Source organism: Panthera tigris, chromosome C1, assembly GCF_018350195.1.
Source record: "Panthera tigris isolate Pti1 chromosome C1, P.tigris_Pti1_mat1.1, whole genome shotgun sequence".
Lineage (NCBI taxonomy): Eukaryota > Metazoa > Chordata > Mammalia > Carnivora > Felidae > Panthera > Panthera tigris.
The window spans coordinates 182,920,204-182,942,626 of NC_056667.1; the positions used below are offsets into that span (position 1 = coordinate 182,920,204).

The 22,423-nt window shown below is 36.6% G+C and overlaps 1 pseudogene; it reads right to left on the bottom strand.

Annotated features, from left to right (window-relative positions):
• Positions 1-290: 290 nt before the first annotated feature.
• Positions 291-449, bottom strand: LOC122241799 (annotated as a pseudogene).
• Positions 450-22,423: the final 21,974 nt, after the last annotated feature.

A 22,423-nucleotide genomic window follows, 5' to 3' on the forward strand; every position in this document is an offset into this window, starting at 1 on the left:
CTTTCTCCTTTTTACATTTTCCAGAAGTTATTTTAAAAGTACCGAGGCATGGTTTATAAACTTCAAAGCACACCTGTGACTTCTATTCCAAATAGATGAGAAAATGCTGAGACTATTTAAAAAGATTTAATCTTTTGTGCATTTTAAACCTGAGATAGTTTAAATTGGTGGACACATTTCTTAGTACAAAATCAATGATTAGAAATATGAAGATTCCCTTTACCCTGTCACTTTGCAGACAATGTTTGATAGAAACATTCTATGAAATTTATGAAATATGAAACCTACATATTAAATAGCCTAGACATTTGAAGAAGACTGTGGACTAAATAAAGATTTATTTCCAGACTTTTGAAAATACATTTCAATTAGGGCAAGATGTGCCTAGATACTTAAACTGATAAGAACAGATACTACACTTGATCTTAGCCAAAAGGCTGAGAAGCGATAAGATGTGCCTAGATACTTAAATGGATGTGTTCTTTGTGAAATTATTGACACAATTCTCACATACACTCAGTACTCCTTATTATTTATATACTACCAGTTCCTACCTAAGGCAAGGAAGAATCCACAACTGCTCTTTTCTTTTCTTGTTCTAAAGGGCAGCATATTAACTAGGATGATTTTGGCTGCAAGTAACAAACTCATCTTAAAATGTGGCTAAAACATAAAGGGCATTTTATTGTCTTACAATGCAAGAAGTAAAGTGGATGGCACTTTCATGACTGGCTAATTCAATGATTTCCTTCTTGTGTATCAGTGTTGCCCAAACACATAACAGGGTTTCTGTCATGTGTCCCCATGGAAGGGAGGAAAACAACTTTGCTTAGTATCTTAAGTCAGATTGGTCAGTGGTTGGGTCATGTAGCCATGCCTATGTTGACCATAGCCAGGAGAATGGAATTACCCTGATGAGATTAAACTAATCAGCATTCCGCCTCTTCACCCCTACCACCATGAAGGATAAGGCTGTCTGATAACAAGAGAAAATTGGGGTACATTTAACGAGAAAGAAGAGGAAAATTGCCATTAGGTAGGCAACCAGCAGTATCTGCCAAAGGTAGGAATGAGAAATATAATTGATTGGTAACACCAATGAATTGGTAACACCAATAAATGGTAGGCATTAAAGGAAACTGTCTACAATATCATTTTATTACCTGCATGCACCTGGGAAGGACATTCAGGTGTGCATTTAGTATTTGTCCATGACAAATTTTACATAATGTAAACAAAAATCTTCATAGCATAATACACTTACAGTAAAGTAAAATTCCAGGAGGGGCAATGTGAAATGCTTAGACTGAGGCATTTAGATCATTCTGGTTGAATTGATTATGCTAAGTAGTCACAAGTAGGGTTAGTTTTCTTGAGCCATTTTGGTTTATGTATCCCTGCATTGACAAATCATTGATTGAATACAACCAGCCAATAGGTTGTTTTCATGTTTCAGAGAAGCAATCTGAATTTTTCTCCTACTAAATCACTCACTTGTCAGAGGTAATGTTAGCTTGGTATGGGAAAAGTGAAGGAAAAATGAGAGCAGGGGAGGGGAGGAAAGAGAGTGCAAACATGACACAGAGAGAACCAATTGTTGGGGACAGTGAGCACTTCAGCGTTCCTTTATTTTACCACGCTGGATGGTAGGTATTTTTGTTCTTGTTTGTAAGAAGTTGATTTAAATAATTCTTCCATTTTTAAAAAGTTAGGCTCTTTAAGAGAAAGCTTGAACCCAATATAATATACCCAATAGCCTTAAACATATTTTCTTCTTAGTACATGTTTTCTCCTTATTGATAAATGCAGTGATCTATTGGAAGGGATTATTTGCTGTCACACCTTAGGGTTTTGAAATAATAGCTTAACAAAATAGTCTTCTCAGTCAATAAATGTTGAAGTCCTACCAGAACTGAAAGGAGCTTTACTAATCTGAGGTGTTCCTGTCTGTAACAGACATTATGTGCTCCAAGTCGTTGAAAATATTTTAAAAAGGAGAGATCCAAAAAGAAAAAAGAAGAAAACTGCTTTAATCCAAAACATACTAATTCAGGGCATATCTTCAAAAAGAGAGACGATATTTGGAGAATAACTGCAATTGGTTTTTCCCCAATTGTATCTCAAATATCATGTGGTCCTTCTGTTATAGAACAGTCTCACCTGGCTGTTGATTTGATGCCACCTACAAATGTTCTGTGTCCATGGGGTGTGGTGCACAAAGCGTGGAGATGGAAAAACATGCAAACAGACAACAAGTGCAAACCTAGCCTTATTTTACAGCTGCACAGGGTTTTGGATTCAGATGTGCATGTTTACATACGCAGGGAATTACTTGGGGGAGGCATATTCTACATAGCTTCATCATTCTTAAGAGTAAAATTTGCTTGTTGGGATTCTTATTGTGTTATTTACAATAACTTGGTTTTTTTCTTTAGAGTATAATTTTTAATATTGTCTTTATGTTGAAAAACTTTGGCATAATAGCATTAATCTGTAGGAAAGTCAATCTGGGATTTAAATTAGCAGGAGCTCACATTAAAATAAGGTCATATAAAATACCACTTTGTTTAGTTGCCTCTATGTCCACTGTTCTCCCATATTCTTCACTTGCAAAAGAATTAGAAGAACGTTGTCTAGAAAAAAAGCATTTTAGTTGGAGTCAGGATACTTGAATTCTTGTTCTGCCATCCCCCTGACTTCTACTTCCATTCATGCTTTAGTTGGGATAATAGAATTCCTGTTTCTGACTGATTCACGTTGACCACCATTTTGGACAAGACAGTGTGCTTCACTTTCCTCATTGTTAGCAGTGAAACTATGATTCTTAGAGGTTTAGATTCCTGTTTATGGACTAATGACCTTTGTTTAGCATCCTATGCCTGGAATCACTCAGAATTTTTAACACTTCAGTGGAAGGATTTTAATTACAGATTGATTCTTGCTAAGTAGTTACATAGCTGTTCAATCCATGGAATGAGGTACACCTGTCATGAGTATAATTTGCTAATTAGAAGAATAGCTTGTTTCAAACAGATTTTTTTTAAACCAAGAAATTGCAGACATACAATCACACCTGCAAAAAGATTTGAATTTTAAAATTTTCTGTGCATGTGTTTAGCAGTAAATTTGGTTAAAAATAAAGTAAATTCTATAAATTCACTATGGCTTTCTTATATTAGAATGCGTTTGAGTTTCTCTTTGCGTCAGTGTTATTTCTGGTTTTAGTGTAAAACTTCAAAAGGAATTTTCAAAGTTTGGAGCTTGCATTGTTTGCTTCCTCTGAGAGAAAAGCAAAATGAGCTGATTTTTTTAGGGTTATACAAATTGTCTTTTTAAAGTTAAACAAAACTTTAACATGTACAAACCTCTAAAAGTATCTATTTAAATTTAGTATTTAAAAGAATTTCCATTTCTTAATTTGAAGTCTTTTTTAAGGTAATAAAAAGTAGAATATGAGTGTCTTTTAAAGCCTATATGGTTCTTTAATTTTTTTTCACCAAATCTCATATAAAAGACATTATTATTGCCATTAGTTGCTGCTTCAGAACATGGAATCCAGCAAAACACAATAGTTTTTTTTTATTATTTTTTTAAATGTTTTTTTTTTAACATTTATTTATTTTTGAGACAGAGAGAGACAGAGCATGAACAGGGGAGGGGCAGAGAGAGAGGGAGACACAGAATCTGAAATGGGCTCCAGGCTCTGAGCTGTCAGCACAGAGCCACGCAGGGCTTGAACTCGCGGATCGTGAGATCATGATCTGAGCCGAAGTCGGACACTTAACCGACTGAGCCACCCAGGCGCCCCAGAACACAATACTTTTTATTTGTGATTGTGTTTTAATTTTAATATTAATTTTTGATAGGGCACAGAAAGCAGGTATAAATCATAGTAAGGCAGATTATTGATCAATTATATTTAAAAGCTTTGGGATCAGTCACAGCAAAGAAGAAACGCAATTCACATACTCTACACTAGAACAAAGTATTATTCCAAATGGTCTCTTTTATCCAGTATTGAGAGCACTAAATCTGATGTACTGAATTTCTAAAACAACTTTGCAACATTTGTCTTCAGTAAAATTCAGATACTTTTCTCCAACCTTTACTTCTATTCATGCTTGAGTTGGGATAATATAATTGATGTATTTCTGATTCATTTGAACAGTAAACTATGTATTTTTCCTTGAATCTATTGTCCAGCTTGTAAAAATTACCTTAATAGCTACGTTTTTCTTACCACTGGCTATATCTTATCAATTAAGAAAGTATATAAATATCAAAATGTGGAAGTTGTTGTGAAACCCAAAGTGTGGCAAGAATTGCTGTCAAGCAGGTAGCCACACCAGAATCTAAGGGAGCAGAAAACGGTATTATTACCTTGGCGCTGATGGTTCTGCTTTTCAACCTTGTTGATGGACTCCCAGGTTCCGTTGTAGATTTCAGTACCTTGGTCTGTGTACTCCTCACATAATATTAGGGTCAGTAGCCAGGGATGCTAAGTAGTTGGTTTGGATCCCAGGGAGAGGATCTGGTAAAAGCTAGGCCAGCTTGTTTCTTATTACATTCCCTGACCAACTCTTAAACTATCTTTGCTTGCCCATTCTGGGCACTTAGGATCCTGAGGGATAATTTCTGACTTAGGTCCACAGTGAATCCCTCCTTTACCCTATGGTTTGTTTTCTGAACTCTGAAGATGCTACACCAAAGGGAAGAGCTGGATAAATGGTGGTTATGGTGGTGAGAGGTAGGTTACTGGTGAGACTTACTTCTTTGCATAAGATCAAATGTAGGAAGCTATCTTTGTTTTTTAATACTATTTCCAAGAGATATGACTTATAAAATGACATTAAGTTGATGAGAAAGACAGGGATAGTAAGAATGAAGGAAATATGTGCTATGGTCTGAATATGTGTTTGCCCTCAAATTCATATATTGACATCCTAACCCCAGAGGTGATGGTATTAGGAGGTGGGGCCCATGGGATGTGATTAGTTCGTGAGGCCAAAGCCATGGTAATTGGGATTAGTGCCCTAATAAAGGAGACCTTAGAAAGCTAGTTTGTCCCTTCCACAACATGAGGACTCAGCAAAAAAGTAAGATCCATGAACCAAGAAGTGGGCCCTCACTGGACATTGCCTGTGCCATGATCTTGGACTTCCCAGTCTCTAGAACTGTGAGAAATAAATGTTTGTTGCTTATAAGACACCCACTTGATGATATTTTTGTTACAGCATCTTGAATGGACTAAGTCCTATGGTCATTAATATGATAAACTTCTTTGGCTCTAATTCTTTCCTTTTGTGTTTATATTTTGCAAATAGTGCTGTCTTTAAAACTTTTGAGGGCAACATATATGGAGATTATTTTTTAGAAAGGAGTGGAATAGGAATATGACTTAGAAAAGTTATGACAATAAGCAAAATTCTTTCCTCCTTGGAATGACAGGTTGGCTGCTAGATGCTTGTTGCTGTTGCTGCAAAGCTAGGAAGAGAAGCTTAATTTTCTCCATTGCAGTAAGGCCAGGAAGAAGCAAGGGGTAGAAAATAGCAAGGCTATAATGTAGACAGACCTTAACACCTCCTCCTCAACATTGAATTTTTTGGATCTGTGCCCAGGATACTTGGAAACAGGGCTACTCAGATTAATAATGGTTCAATAGTCTCCAAACATAGACTCCAGCATCCCTTATGGTGCCAGCATTGATGCATCTAGTATACCTATAGTTCAGGATTTGCAAACTGTAATGTCCCCACAGGCCCAGCTAGTTAATCTAAACAAGTCAACTGTGTTGGGTGCAAGCTGTGGTCACTAGGGCACACAAGCTCTTTCTTAACGGGGTCCTGGTGACAGCTTTTTGTTGCCAAGTGGAAATGGAGTTTTCAAGAGAAACTAGAAGTTGAGATTTTCATGGATAAAATGGACTTTTTAATGTGAAATCTAACAATTTTTAAATGTTGGCAACTGAATAAAACTTAGGAAAAAGAAAAAATACCCATCTACCAGTCAGATTGCAGCAGTGAATTTGATACCTCAGCTCTAGGTATAGCTTGGTTGCTTATAATGCCAACAGTGATAGTAACCAATATTATCTTGCTGACAAGCCATTTCTGCCCTGCCTAGAGGAAGAAGGGTAATCACACATAGACACACTAACACAAACTTTGTGCTTTGGGACACACACAGGGACGGTTTTGGTTGATGTCCATACAAGGGGAAAATTGGATCAAATGTTTCTTAGATTTTTTAGTACTCAGAGTCAGTATTAGATTTTGGTATTTATATATTCTTATGCATTGAAATGTTTTTGTTAGAGTAGTATCACTTTTTTTGGCATTAGAAATCTGAAACTTGAAACATGTACATATCAAGACATGTCTAGAATGAACATTGCTAATCAAGTAAGGTTTAGAAAGTATTTATTCTATACTTTCATAACCTTTGTAAGGAGAAAGAAATAGGATAACAATGCAAAAATGTGTTTTGCAACAAAAGCGTATAAAATCATATTCTACTCCAAAGACTTCCTAAACAAGTGGAATATGTGACCAGATTAAAATTTACGAGTAACTGTGCATCAGAATCTCTACCTACTATGGTAAAAAGCAATGATGATAAAGTGAAACTGAAAATGCTTTTTCTTGAAACTAAATTATGCTCTTAACAAAATGTCCCCAGTAGTGCAGGTATATTGATATTAAATAATGACTTAAGGTATTGTCATTTGCTCTATATAACAACCAATAAATGTACTGACAAATTATGGCTAATTTATAAGTGGGTGCAAGTAAGGTTATTTTTTTCTTCTGGTGATTTTATATATACTTCCAAGTTATTATTCACTTCTTAAACAATCTCACATACTTTCACCTAAATGACCTATTCAAGATCAATATTCTAGTTAGCTTTCCTGAACCTTGTGTGATAGTTTTGCAAATTCTATTTCCCTTGGCACATTTTCCCATGATCTGATACTTGAATAATTGAAATACATATAGCTGTATTTTTGTCTGAACTTTGAATCTGCAGTAGTCCATTTTCTTTTTGTAATTCACACCAAATTAATTGTGCCATTTTTTTCAATGCTATTCCTAGGTATTTTAGGTTATGAGAACATACTTACAACAGTTCTAATTCTCTTTGTAAAAATAAAATGTACACAATGAAGTATACTACAAAAAAAGATAGTAATTATCAGGGAGAGAATGCAACTTCATTTGTGAGGGGGAAAAAAAAAGGCTAAACCTTGGAACAGATAGATTCCAGATTTTCTGATTGCCACTCAGGTGTTCAGCTGAGCTGCTCTGTTCTACAACCTGTGTCTTTGAACTACAGAGCTCACAGCAGTTTTTGCGCAACCTCAGGGATGTGTGTTAACACTTGCTGAAAGAGGACAGAATGTTTGATATTTTTGAATAGATTCTAGTGGTTATGAATGTTCCATTATACTCATATAGAGGTTACAAAGTTTTGTAATTTATTTTATGCACCTGTCACATATTGTTTTGCTTAAAAAACATTGTTTACAGCTGAAATAGAAAACAGGTTAAAATAAACAGGTTTTGTTAAGTAGAACATATAAGGCAACTACTACTCTGCTGTTTTCTTTTATGTGTGAAAATCTCAAAGGGTTGCCTTGAGATTTTCCGAGCAAAAAGTGGTACTGAGTAAAAACTAGCAAACTGCAAGAAATGTGATCTATCAGTGCATGAAAATGACATTAAGTTTAATAGAACTGTTTCAATAGAGACCACCTAAATAAGTCAGGCTAAGCTATCAATTATCATTAAATATTTTATATATGCAAATGAAACACATCTGAGACTAGTCTGAATGACCAATAAGGAAACAGTCAACAGATGTTATTTAACCTTTACAGTGATACTGTAGAAGTAAACTTTTTTGTAAGTTTTTATTAAACTGCCTTCTTTGATCCAAGATCCTCAATGGCATTAGATAATCATTTATTGTTATTGGGCAGTAGGAAAGACTAGACCGTCTATAGTTCACAGAGAGTTTATGCCTAGTGGGAGAAAATCCATTTTCATTGTGACAGAATGAACATTGGGTCTGTGTAACAGATACTGAAATTACTGCATGTTGGTGGTGGTGGTCTCAGGGGAAAGGTGGGTGCCCATACTATAAAATTCAGAAGTGAATAGTGGCTGTTTTTTTAAAAAATTTTTTAATGTTTTTATTTATTTTTGAGACAGAGAGAGACAGAGCATGAGCAGGGGAGGGGCAGAGAGAGAGGGAGACACAGAATCCGAAGCAGGCTCCAGGCTCTGAGCTGTCAGCACAGAGCCCGACGCGGGGCTCGAACTCATGGACTGCGAGATCATGACCTGAGCCAAAGTCGGACGCTTAACTGACTGAGCCACCCAGGCACCCCAGTGGCTGTTTTTATAAACGAAGAAAAATACCTGTTTTTCCTGAAATTATAGTGAAATACTCTACATAAAAAGAGCCACTTTGTGAGTATAAAAATTACTAGATCTGTGTGTGTCGAATCTATTCCTGAGATGTCATTGGTTGGGGAGATTTAGAATAAAAATTAATATTCTTCCTAATTCTGCCACATTCTCAACATGTGACCTAGGACATGGGGAAAGGCAGCAAGGATCACGTGGGAAACACCCAGAGCATTGCCAGTTATGTTGTTGCTCTTAAAGGTTGCAAGTGGTATCCCGAGGTAAGTCAGGCCAGGAGGCAGCTTTGCATTTTATTTGTGGAGTTGAGGGAAAACCAAACTCCTCTTCCTAGTTGGCTTTAGGGTCTGCTTAGGAAGCATTAACCTTATACACAAAGTGTGGACATTTTATTTTGTCATAGTTAAAATAAGGGCTTGAACTTGTAAATCTCTGAGGTCTCTTTAAGCCTTCTTTTCCATTAAACTAGGCTTCCTTCATTTCTTGGCATTGCGCCTTTCTACCTGGAGCAAACACCATTAAGCAACCTTTCTTCCTTGATCACTCATGGAGAGGCACTGACTTCTCTGGGATGTCTGTTGTTCTGTACCCTTGGTGCCATTTTCTCTTCATTGTTTCTCCTGTGGAATGTTCTTATCGGCTTGTATATGTTTAACTACTGGACTCTTTGTACATTTATTTAACATTTGCCTGCTTGTATTCCCAGGAGGAAATTCTTCCTTTAAAATATATCTGGTTTAAATTATTTCTGTAAAAGCTTGGACTGTATACATTTAAAAAGTACAAATAAAAAACGAATATCTTCAGTTGTGAAGAAGGGATGCATGGCTGTATGGCAAGGTATTAAGTGAATTAGTATTTTAAAAATTGTAAATGAGTTGGGATTTTATGAGGGTCTTTATAAAAGTGAAAAAGATTGTATGTTCCTTTTCATTAAAAGGCTACAGTCTTTTATTTAAGTCTTTATCTTAATACCAATTAATACACAGTATTATAGTAGTTTCAGGTGTACAATACAGTGATTCAACAATTCCATAAAAACACCTGGTACTCTTCATGACAAATGTACTCCTTAATCTGCATCAGCTGCTTAACCCAACCTCCCATCCCTCTTCCCTCTGGTAACCATCAGTTCTCTGTAATTAAGAGTCTGTTTATTGCTTTCTTTTTCCCTTTGCTTGTTTTGTGTCGTAAATTCCACATGTGATTAAAATCATATGGTATTTATATTTTTCTAACTTATTTCACTTAGCATTGTACTCTGTAGCTCCATCCATGTTGTAGAAAATGACAAGATTTCATTCTTTTTTATAGCTGAATAGTATTCCATTATGTATATATACACCGCTTCTTTATGTCTTCATCCGTCGATGGACAGTTGAGCTGCTTCCATGATTTGGCTATTGTTGATAAGGCTTTTATAAACATAGGGTGCATGTATCCCTCTGAATTAGTTTTTTTTTTATTTTGGGGGTAAATACCCACTAGTACAATTGCTGAATTGTAGAGTCGTTCTATTTTTAACTTCTTGAGAAGCTCTATGCTGTTTCCCACAGTGGCTGCACCAGTTTTTGTTTCCGCCAACAGTGCATGAGGGTTCCTCTTTCTCCACATCGTCACCAACATTTGTTGTTTCTTGTGTCGTTGATTTTAGACATTCTGACAGGTGTAAGTTGATGTCTTATTGTAGCTTTGATTTCCATTTCCCTGATGGTAAGTGATGATGAGTATCTTTTCATGTGTCTGCTGGCCATCTGTAAGTCTTCTTTTGAGAAATGTCTGTTCATATCTTCTGGCTATTTTTTAATTGGCTTATTTGGTTTTTGGGTGTTGAGTTGCATAAGTTCGTTATATATTTTGGATACTAACCTTTTATCGGATATATCATTTGCAAATATCTTCTCCCATTCCGTAGGTTGCTTTTTAGTTTAGTTGATTGTTTCCTTCACTGTGCAGAAGCTTCTTATTTTGATGTAGTCCCATTAGTTCATTTTTGTTTCTGTTTCCCTTGCCTCAGGACACCTATCTGGGAAGAAGTTGCTATGGCTGATGTCAAAGAAGTAACTGCCTATGTTCTCTTCCAGGATTTTTATGATCTCAGGTCTTACAGTTAGGCCTTTAATCCATTTTGAATTTGTTTTTGTGTATTGTGTAAAATAGTACTCTAGTTTCATTCTTTTGCATGTTGCTGTCCAGTTGTCCCAAAACCATATGTTGAAGAAACATTCTTATTCCCATTAGATATTCTTCCCTGCTTTGTCGAAGATTGGTTGACAATATACGTGTTGGTCCATTTCTGAGTTTTCTATTCTGTTTCATTGATCTATGTGTCTACTTTTGGGCCAGTATCATACTGTTTTGATTGCTATAGCTTTGTAATATAACTTGCAGTCCAGAATTGTGATGCATCCAGCTCTCCTTTTCTTCTTTAAAATTGCTTTGGCTATTGTGGTTCCATACAAATTTTAGGATTGTTAGTTCTAGTTCTATGAAAAATGCTGTTGGTATTTTGATAGGGATTGTATTAAATGTGTAGATTGCTTTGGGTAATACAACATTTTAATAATATTCTTCCAATCCATGAGCATGGAATGTCTTTCCATTTCTTTGTGCCATCTTCAACTCCTTTGTCAGTGTTTTATAGTTTTCAGAGTACAAGTCTTTTATCTCTGGTTAGGTTTATTCCTATGTATCTTATTATTTTTTTTTAAATTTTTTTAACATTTATTTATTTTTGAGACAGAGAGAGACAGAGCATGAACGGAGGAGGGGCAGAGAGAGAGGGAGACACAGAATCGGAAGCAGGCTCCAGGCTCTGAGCCATCAGCCCAGAGCCCGACGCGGGGCTCGAACTCACGGACCGCGAGATCGTGACCTGAGCCGAAGTCAGACGCTCAACTGACTGAGCCACCCAGGCACCCCCTATGTATCTTATTTTTGATGCAATTATAAATGAGATTGTTTTCTTAACTTTTCTGCTGCTTCATTATTGGTGTGTAGAAATGCAAGAGATTTCTGTACATTAATTTTTGTATCCTGAGAACTACTGAATTAATTTATCAGTTCTGGCAGTTTTTTTGGTGCAGTCTTTTGGGTTTATTATATAGGGTATTAGGTCATCTGCACATGGTGACAGTTTTACCTCTTCCTTACCAGTTTGGATACCTTTTACTTACTTGTGTTGTCTTACTGCTGTGGCTAGGACTTCCAGTACTCTGTTGAATAAAAGTGGTGGGAGTGGACGTCATTGTCTTATTTCTGACCTTGGAGAAAAACTAAGAGTTTTCCCCCATTATGGATGATGTTAGTTGTGGGTTTTTCATATATGGCCTTTATTATGTTGAAGCATGTTCTCTCTAGACTTCGTTGAGGAGTTTTATCATGAATGGATGTTGTACTTTGTCAAATTTTTTTTTTGCATCTATTAAAGTGACCATATGGTTCTCGTCCTATCTCTTATTGATGTGATATATCATGTTGATTGATTTGCAAATATTGAACCACCCTTGCAACCCAGGAATAAATCCCACTTGATCGTGGTGAATGACTTTTTAATGTATTGCTGGATTCGGTTTGCTTGTACTTTGTTGAGGATTTTTGCATCTATGTTCGTCAGGGATATTGGCCTGTAGTTCTTTTTTTGTGGTGTGTTTATCTGGTTGTGGTATCAGGGTAATGTTTGCCTCATAGAATGAATTTGGCAGTTTTCTTTCCTTTGATATTTTTTTGGAATAGTTTTAAAAGAAAGCTTATTGGGGCACCTGGGTGGCACAGTCAGTTAAGCATCCGACTTTTGATCTCAGCTAAGGTCATGATCTCACGGTTTGTGCATTCAAACCCAGCACTGGGCTCTGCACTGACAGTGTGGAGCCTGCTTAGGATTCTCTCTCTCTCCCTCTCCTTCTGCCCTTCCCCTGCTCTTATGCTCTCCCTCTTTCTCTTTCAAAATAAATAAACTTACAAAAATAGGTATTAACTCCTCTTTAATTGTTTGGTAGAATTCCTCTGTGAAGCCAGCTATTCCTTGGTTTTTCTTTGTTGGGAGGTTTGCTTGTTTAAATAGGCTCTTTACCCAGCATGAGCCCAATGTGGGTCTTGGGCTCATGATCCTGAAATCAAGAACTGAGCTGAGATCGAGTTAGATGCTCAATTGACTGAGCCACCCAAGTGCCCCTGTAGGAAGTGTTTTGATTATTGATTCAATTTCATTGCTGGTTATGGGTCTGTTCGAATTTTTTCACATCTTCCTGTTTTAGTTTTCGTGGGTTATGTTTCTGGGAATTCATTCATTTCTTCTACGTAGTCCAATTTATTGGCATATAGTTTTCATACTCTCTTAAAATTGTATATCTGTGGCATTTGTTGTTATTTCTCCTCTCTCATTTATGATTTTTGAGCCTTTTTTTTCTTGATAAGTTTCCCAAACAACAACCAGCTCCTAGTTTCACTGATCTTTTCTATTATTATTATTTTTTAGTTTCTATATCTTTTATTCCTGCTCTAGTCTTTATTATTTCCTTCCTACTGCTGGTTTATGGTTTTGTTTTTCTTTTCCTAGCTCCTTTAGGTATAAGATTAGGTTATTTATTTGAGATTGTTCTTCTTGAGGTGGGCCTGTATTTGCTAGAAACTTCCTCCTTAGAACTGCTTTTGCTGTATTCCAAAGGTTTTGGACTGTTTTCTCTTCATTTTCATTTGTTTCCATGTACATTTTATTTCTTCTTTTATTTCCAGGTTGATTCATTCATTGTTTAGTAGCATGTTATTTAACCTCCATGTATTTGTGGTCTTTCCAGATTTTTTCTTGTGGTTGACTTCTAGTTTCATAGTGTTGTGGTCAGAAAATATGCATAGTATGATTTTGATCTTCTTGAATTTGTTGAGGCCTCTTTTTGTGGGCTAATATGTGATCTATCAGGAGAATGTTCCATGTGCACTTGAAGAGAATGCACATTCTGCTGTTTTAGAATGGAATATTTTGAATATCTCTTGAATACACCTGTCGTAAGCCATTGTTTCCTTGTTGATTTTCTGTGTATCTGTCTATTGATGTAAATAGAGTGTAACAGTCCCCTGCTATTATTATCAATTAGATCCTTTATGTTTGTGCTGTTTACATATTTGGGTGCTTCCATTTTTGGTGCATATATATTTAAAATTGTTATATCTTCTTGTTGGATTATCCCCTTTATTATGATATACTGTCCTTTTTTCTCCTGTTACAGTCTTTGTTTTAAAGTCTATTTTGTCTGGTAAAAGTATCATGCTCCACCTTTCTTTTGACATCCATTTGCATGATAGTTGTTTTACCATCCCCTCACTTTCAATCTGCTGGTGTCTTCATGTCTAAAATGAGTCTCTTTTAGGAGCATATAGAATGGGTCTTATGTTTTTATCCATTCTGTCACCCTATGTCTTTTGATTGGAGCATTTAGTCTGTTTATATTCAAAGTGATTATTCATAGATGTGTATTGTCATTTTATTACTTGTTTTGTGGTTGTTTCTGAAGATTTTCTTTGATCCTGGTCTTTCTATTTCATGGTTTGCTGATTATCTTTAATGATGTATTGGTATTTCTTTCTCTTTATTCTTTGCATATTTATCAGTGGTTTTTGATACATGGTTACCATTAGGTTTGTATATAACCTCTTTTGCAAATAGCAGTCTAAATTAAGTTGGACGCTGTTTAAGATGGAACCTATATTTTGCTCCTCCTCACATTTTAGGTATATGTTGTTATTTTTTTACATCCTTTTATTTGGTGAGTTCTTTGACTGATTTCTACCAAAATAATCCTTTTTACTGCTTTTGTGTTTCATACCTTAATACTGTCACTTTTGGTCCCTCCTTTCTACTCAGAGTCCCCTTTAATATTCCCTGTTGTGTTGGTTTAGTGGCCTTGAACACCTTTAGTTTTTGTTTGTCTGGGAAACTATGTTTTTCCTTTTATTTTGAATGATGGTCTTGCTGGATAGAGTATTCTTGACTGCAGGTTTTTCCCATTCAGCACTTTGAATATATCCTGCCACTCCCTTCTTGCTTGGGAAATTTCTGATGAAAAATCCCCTCCTAGCTTCATGGAGTTTCCCTTGTATGTTAATGCCTTTTGTTTTGCTGCTTATATGTATTTTTTTCTTTATCACAATCTTTTGCCAGTTTAACTATATGTCTTGATATGGATCTGTTTTTGTTGATTTTGTTGGGGGTCCTATGTGCCTCAGGATCTAGATAACTGTTTTTTCCCCCAGATTAGGAAAGTTATCAGTTATTATTTCTTCAAATAAATTTTCTGCCCCCCTTTATCTCTCTCCTCCTCCTGGGACTGCTAATATATGAGTGTGATTATGTTTGATGGAGTCACTAGGTTCCTTCAGTCTATTTCTCATTTTGCATAATTCTTTTCTCTCTCTTTTTCACTTTGATTACCTTTCATTATTCTGTCTTCTATGACTTTACTTTGTTGCTTTGCTTCTTCAAGCCTGCTGTTCATTGCATCAAGCATGTTTCTCATCTTGTTTATTACACTCTTCATCTTTGATTGGTTCTTTTTTATCTCTGTGTTGAGTGTCTTATTGATGTCTTATACTCTTAAGTCCAGTGAGTATCCTTATAATTGCTTTAACATTTTTTCAAAATTTTATTTTAGAGAATTCTAGCAGGGTAGAGGGACAGAATAAGAGGGAGAGAGAGGAATCAAGCAGGCTCTGCACTCAGCATGGAGCCTGACACAGGGCTCAGTCCCATGACCTTGGGATCACGACCTGAGCCAAAATCAAGAGTTGGATACTCAACTGACTGAGCCACTTAAGCGCCCCATGATCATTGCTTTAAATACTCCATCGGCTAAGTTACTTATGTCTGTTTTGCTTAGATCTTTTGCTGTGGTTTTATTCTGTTCTTCCATTTGGGATAAATTTCTCTGTCTTCTCATTTTGTCTAAGTCTCTGTGCCTGTTTCTCTGTGTTAGGAAAGTCAGCTACATCTCTTGTTATTGAGAGTTATGGCCTTATGAAGAAGAGGTCCTGTAGTGTCCTGCCATGTAGTATCCCCTATTTTCCAGGGCCTGGTGCTTCCAGGAGCGTCTCCAATGTGTACTGCATGTGCTCTGCTGTTTCGTCCTGGACACTTTATCCTTCATGCCAGTCATCTGTAGAGCCTATTTTTGCCTGTTTTGGGCAGCATTTGGTCCCTGGCCTAAATATGGGGCATTTTAACTAGGCATGTTCTGGTCTGCTTGTAAAATGAGACCTGTCACCATGAACTCCAGAACCAAGGCTCTCTGAAACTCCTGCATCAGAAGACATAGTGTGGGCAGGAGTTTGGGTGTCTTCTGTGGAGGGGGCATGCTGTGCTGGAACTGAGGCAAACATTCCTGGGAAGAATGGTTCCACCAGAGTGCAGTGGGGTGCAGTTTGGTGGAAGCAAGTTAGATAGTGAGTGTTGATGTTGGGCTGGTTTCTGCAGATGACTCTGTTTATTCTGAGGGGAGAAGATAGAAATGGTGCTTGCCACTTCCTTCGTTCCTGAGGATTTTCTCTGAATGCTGTCTCTGTGGAGCATGCTCTGAGATAAGCAAATAACCCGCCCACAGCAGTCACCCTTTAGATCATTGTTTCCATGGTGTGTGTCTGAAGGGTGTTTGCACTGCTTTTTCTCCAAGAGCAGACCCAATACCTCCAGGATCTCCCCAAGCCAAGCCCACTGACCTTTAGAACTCCAGACTTTAAACCCTTCTGGTTGCCAGAACTCACAAATTTGAGACCTTCTTGCTTTCCAAGCCAATTGCTATGGGGAATTGTTTTTCCAAAGAGCTCCTTTGTGTGTTAGTCTGTCTCTCACCCTTTTCCATGATTGTGGCTCTCTCCTCACCACAGCTGCCATGAGCTGTTTTTCTCCCAAACTGTGTCTCCACACTTCCTACCTTCTTCAATATGGCTTCTTCTCTATTTAGTTGTGGAATTTATTCTGACAGTCCTTAGGTTGATTTTTGGGAATATGAGATGATTTGATAGTTATCAAGTTGTATTCATGGGAAGAGGTGAGCCTAGGGTCCACCTACTCGGCTGCCATGTTCCCCTCCTCTATTGTTTTATTTTTTATTTATTTTTTTACTTTTTCACTTACAAATTTTTATTTTTAGTTATTTTTATGAAAGTTATACTTGTAGTGTTAACTCTCTAAACTATGTTAAGGGTTTTACGTACGACAAATAGTTCTCTGACCCCTTCTTTTCTGATTCTTCCCTTGCCAAAGGCTATTTTTGTAACTCTTTTACATCATTATTTATTTTAGAATTTGCCTCTGCATTTCTAAATAACATATTTGTATTATTGTTGTTCTTCCATTTTTTGGCTTCACACTACTATCACCTTTTTTCTTCTGCTTCTACCAAACACACACTTGACTATTTCCTCACCACTAATAGAGGTATATGGGGGAAGAACAAGAAGCAGAGTTTTTGATGACTATGAAAATACCATCCATACATGAGCTTTGAAATTAATGATACTCATTTTTAATTTTTTTCCTTAAATTGAAGTGAAATTAACATAGTTTTATATTAGTTTTAGGTGTATGATAGGATTCTATGATTCCATACCTCATTCTGTGCTCATCAAGATAAGTGTAGTCTTGATCCCCTTCATCTGTTTCACTCATCTCTCCACACACTTCCCCTCTGACAACTACCAGTTTGTTCTTTGCCCTTTGGTTTGTTTCTCTCTCTCTTTTTGTCCATTTGTTTTGTTTATTAAATTTCACATATGAGTAAAATCATATGAGAGGATACTTCTCTTTCTATGACTTACTTCACTTAGCGTTATACCTTCTAGGTCTATCCATGTTGTTGCAAATGGCAAGATTTCATTCTTCTCTATGGCTAAGTAATATTCTGTGTGTGTGTGCGCGCATGCACACACACACACACACGCATGTGTATACACGCATATATACATACATGCCACATCTTTTTTTATCCATTCTTCTATGGATGGACACTTAGGTTGCTTCCATGTCTTGGCTTTTGTAAATAATGATGCAATAAACCTAGTGGTGCATATATCTTTTTGAACTAGTGTTTTTGTTTGGTTTGAGTAAATACTCAGAATTACTGAATCATATAGTAATTCTATTTTTAATATTTCAAGCAACCTCTACACTGGTTTCCAGAGTGGCTGTACCAATATTCATTCCCACCAACAGTTCCTGATGATTCTTTTTTCTTCAGATCTTTGAAAGGGCTACAACTTTTCAAAAATAATACTTTTAATGGAGAATAAGAGGTTCAGAGTTTAAGAAGATACGTTTATCTGGAATCAGAAACATTGTTAAACTTTCCCCAGGCATCTCATGAATAGTCTTTTGATAACATGTTCACTGAACTCTGTTCTGTGGGAAATAATGTGCGGGGAACCAGGGTATGGATGGTGGGGTAGTAGAAGATGGCAAGGATGAGTGAGACACTGGCCCTGGCCCCAAGGAATTTACAGTCTAGCTGGATGAATGTGGAATGGAATGAGAACATGGATGAAAGGGTTGAGCGGAGAAAGGCTTAGTAGAGAGGGTTTGGTCACTAAAAGAGCTAATGTTAATGCTCTGTATTGGAACATCGATTTGACAGTGAATTAGGGATACTTTCTTTTTTACCTCATAATCATTTTATTTACCAAATAGGACTTGAGTAGCCATTTTAAGATACAAGTTATAAGCCATACATCAAAGGAATGACTTTAAAAATTAGACTTTTCTGAATAACTAGAAATTAGTAATTTTGTACATTTAAGGGGCATATAAGTAGACATGCAGGAAATAAACTGCTTGTTATGATTTGGGGTATACAAATCTGGGGTAGAAGGCAGCTGGGAAGAATTTTGGGATGCAGCAGCTGGGAGATTGGGATACTGAAAGTAATTAAAATGTGGTGAAGAAGGTCTAAATTTTGGACTCATTTCTCCCATTTATTTGCATTTTGATCCGAACGTCCCTGATCTTTGGTTTCTTGCTTTGTTAAAAAAAAAAAAAAAAAAAGGCTATTGATTCCCACTCTGCCTATATCACAACATTGCTTTCATATTAACTTTCACATACAGTATCTCATTTTATCTGAAAACTTGTGAAATATTATGTAGATGCAAAGAATTGTGATGAAGGAATAATAAATTTGTGTCCATTTCTTCAGATATTTTGAGCTTCAATTTAGAAAAATTCGTAGGTGAAAGGATATTATCTTTTAGAACTTGGTAATCTTTGGTTTCTGGTTGTGTTCTGCTTGTATAGTGAGAGCTGAGGCTGCTGAATCTGAGCCTCAAGGTTATTCTAAACCAGGAGTAGCTAGATCTGGAGATATGGCACAAGGGAGTCCCTACCCTGTGGAAAGGAGGAAAAGGCCATCATTTCCCTCCTTAGAGGAATGTGAGAAGAAGAGAGGAAGGTCAGGTAGGATAAGAAAATCAAGTGAAATCATCACTTGTCTTGAAACTAAATGTTAAGTGAGAGCAGAGAGCTGTAGAACCATTTAGAAAGACTTGGGGAAACCAGAGAATACCAAAACTAATGGTTCAGTTTCTCAAGCACTCTTCTCAGTGCCATGTGCAATGTGGTTTTGATGAATAGGGCAGCTCTTGAAGAGGGAGGGTCAAGCTCTAAGCCTATGTGTGGTCTGTAGGGGATTGAAATGTATTTGTGTGATGCCCTAGTGAGATTGGGGAAGGGCAGTGGTTAGGAGTCAGGAAGAGGCAATGGAAAGATCAGCAGTTAGCAGCAAGGAATGCCTTCATATGCTGAAAGGCCAAGGAGAACTGGTACATCAGCAAGGATTCAGGAATGAGCAGGCCTCCAGGATAGACACAAGAGGGGAGGAAACACTTCAGTGGCCAGCAGCCTTAGCTCTTCCTTGGCCACTGCCATGAGATAACATGACATGCTTGTTCTTGAAATGGAAGCAACAGGAGATGGAAGAAAACATATAAATCTTTACTCATCCCAAATTATCTTCTAAAAGAAGTAACATAAATCGGAAAAGATGGAGATTCAATTAGTGGGCAAGTTTTATATCTTAACCACCACTTATCTTACCTCCATCTAACAGGGTAGAGGTTAGGAAGAAGATAAAGCTATAACGGAAAAAAAGAAATCTAAGAAGTAGTATGAGAAAAATGTTTTCTACATACCTATATATTTTTATTGACTATATTCACAATGCTGTACTTTTTATCTCTGTGACTTATTTTATAACTGGAAATTTGTACTTCTTAATCTCCTTTATTTATTTCACCCACACTCCTCCCTTCTGGCAACCACCAGTTCTCTGTATTTGAGTCTGTTCATTTCATTTTCTTAGATTTCACATGAGTGAAATCATATGGTATTTCTCTTTTTCTGACTTATTTCACTTCACATAATACCCTTTGGTTTCATCCATGTTGTAAATGGTGACATCTCATTATTTTGTATGGTTGAGTAATATTCTATTGAATGATACACCACATCTTCTTTATCCATTCATTTATTGATGGATGCTTGGGTTGCTCCATATCTTGGCTATTATAAATAATGCTGCAATAAACAAAAGGGTGCATATGTCTTTTTGAATTAGTGTTTTATTCTTTGGGCAAATAGTAGTGGAATTACTGATCTTATGATATTTCTATTTTTACTTTTTTGAAGAATTCATCCTGTTTTCCACTGTGGTTGTGCCAATTTACCTTCCCACCAACAGTATATGACATTTCCTTTTTTTCACAACATAACCAATAGTTATTTCTTGTCTTTTTGATACTAGCCATTCTGACTAGTGTGAGGTGATATCTCTTGATGGTTTTGATTTGCATTTCCTTGATGATTAGTTATATTGAACATTTTTTCATGTATCTGCCAGCCATCTGTATGCCTCCTTTGGAAAAATATCTGTTCAGGGCCTCTGTCCCTATATTAATTGGGTTGTTTGTTTCTTCTACCTACATGCGTTTCATTCACATACCGTTTATTGAAGTATTATCTGGTCAGATAATAACTTTTTTTTCTCTCACAGTTGTTGAGACTTTATTTGGTCACTCATGGTTATTTAGCTTTATTTTAAATTTTTTTTTTTTTTTTAAATTTTTTTTTTTTTTTTTTCAACGTTTTTTATTTATTTTTGGGACAGAGAGAGACAGAGCATGAACGGGGGAGGGGCAGAGAGAGAGGGAGACACAGAATCGGAAACAGGCTCCAGGCTCCGAGCCATCAGCCCAGAGCCCGACGCGGGGCTCGAACTCACGGACCGCGAGATCGTGACCTGGCTGAAGTCGGACGCTTAACCGACTGCGCCACCCAGGCGCCCCTATTTAGCTTTATTTTAAAAAGACAATTTTTAAGAGCAGTTTTTGAGGCTTGTAATAAAATTGAGAGGAAGGTTCAGAAATTGTTTATATACCCCTGCTTCCATACATGCATAGTCTCCTCCATTATCAATATCACTCACCAGTACGGTATTTAGTTTTTCTTACCAAGAATGAACCTACACTGACATATCATAATCACCCAAAGTCAATAGTTTTCCTCGACTATTTGGACAAGTGTATTATAACATATGTCCATCATTAAAATATCATACAGTGTGTTTTTACCGCTCTTCAAATCCTCTTTGCTTATTCATCTCCTTTCCCTCCAGTCATGGTAACTGTTGACCTTTTTATTGTCGCCATAGTTTTGCCTTTTCTAGAATGTCATTTGGTTGGAACCAAATGGAATCTAAAATACAAAAAATACTTTTAAATGTTTATTTAGCCTTTATTATGTTCTGGGTGCTGTTCTAAGTGCTTTATAAATGCTAATTCATTGAATTCTCACAGTAGCCCAATAAGTACTACTATGGTGTCCATTTTGGGGTAATAAAACTAAGGTACAGAGAAGTCAGTTTGGTAAAAAGGTGGTGCAGCCAGAATTCCAGCTCCAAAACTCTGGCCTCAGAATGTATGTGTCCACCTCTCCATCATGTGCTCTTTCAGTCTTCATGTTCACTCAGTCTCCTTGAGCTTCTTAGTCTCTTTACATTTAAAGCTCAGAGATAGATTAATATTAGTATTGGACAATTTTGATTTGTACACAGTGAGGAATTACTGAATGTGGTCTCAAATTCACAGCCCTGTGTTTGAGGAGGTCAGGTAATATATAATACTTCCCCAAAGGGCCAGATGTCAATTAGTAGGTGGTTGTCATAAAATTCACCTATTAGAAGTCATTTATTACAGTCTAATAAAAATTGCACATGAAGTATGTGACTTTTGAGCAGTTGTAAGTTTTTTATTTGATTTTTTTAACAAGATTTTGTTTTGATTTTTCATTGTTTACCTAGAAGCTCTCAGGAGACACATGAAATATATTTTTTATGTTTCATAAAATTAACATGAAATGGCAACAGAAGGCTGTTTCTTGAGGGGGTTGGGGAGAAACTTTCTTGTGAAGAAAGACACATGCTGCCGAAATACAAATGTGGTAAGTTCACATGTTACCATAACTCTGATCATTTACCGATAAGAATCTCCAAGAAGTTGTAAACACAATTATTTTTATCATGCTGTATGCAAAAATATCCAATTACAAACAAGTTGAAGATGTTTTTAAGAAGCGAACCTGCAAACTTGCCTGTTTTCTTAGAGAAAAGTACTATTTTGCTTACAGATGTGAAAAATTAAAGGTTATTTGACAGCCACATAACTCTCCACTTTGGCTTTTGCCAGAGTTCTCTGAATTGTCTACTTAAGGAGAAGCTTCACTCTCTAAATCCCTTCTCTTTCTGGCGAGGAACCATGGTTTATTGTTTCCTTATCAGGCTGTGTGGATGAATGAACCATACAGACCACTGAGGCAGTCCAATCTTGAAGAAACATTTCTTTCTCTATAATGCTGGTATCCTATACACAGCCTAATAATGACAATTATACTGTAGACTAACAGTAGGTAGATAGGACTGAGAATATAATTTTTCCCTTTAACTATGCTCCCAAGTATCGAA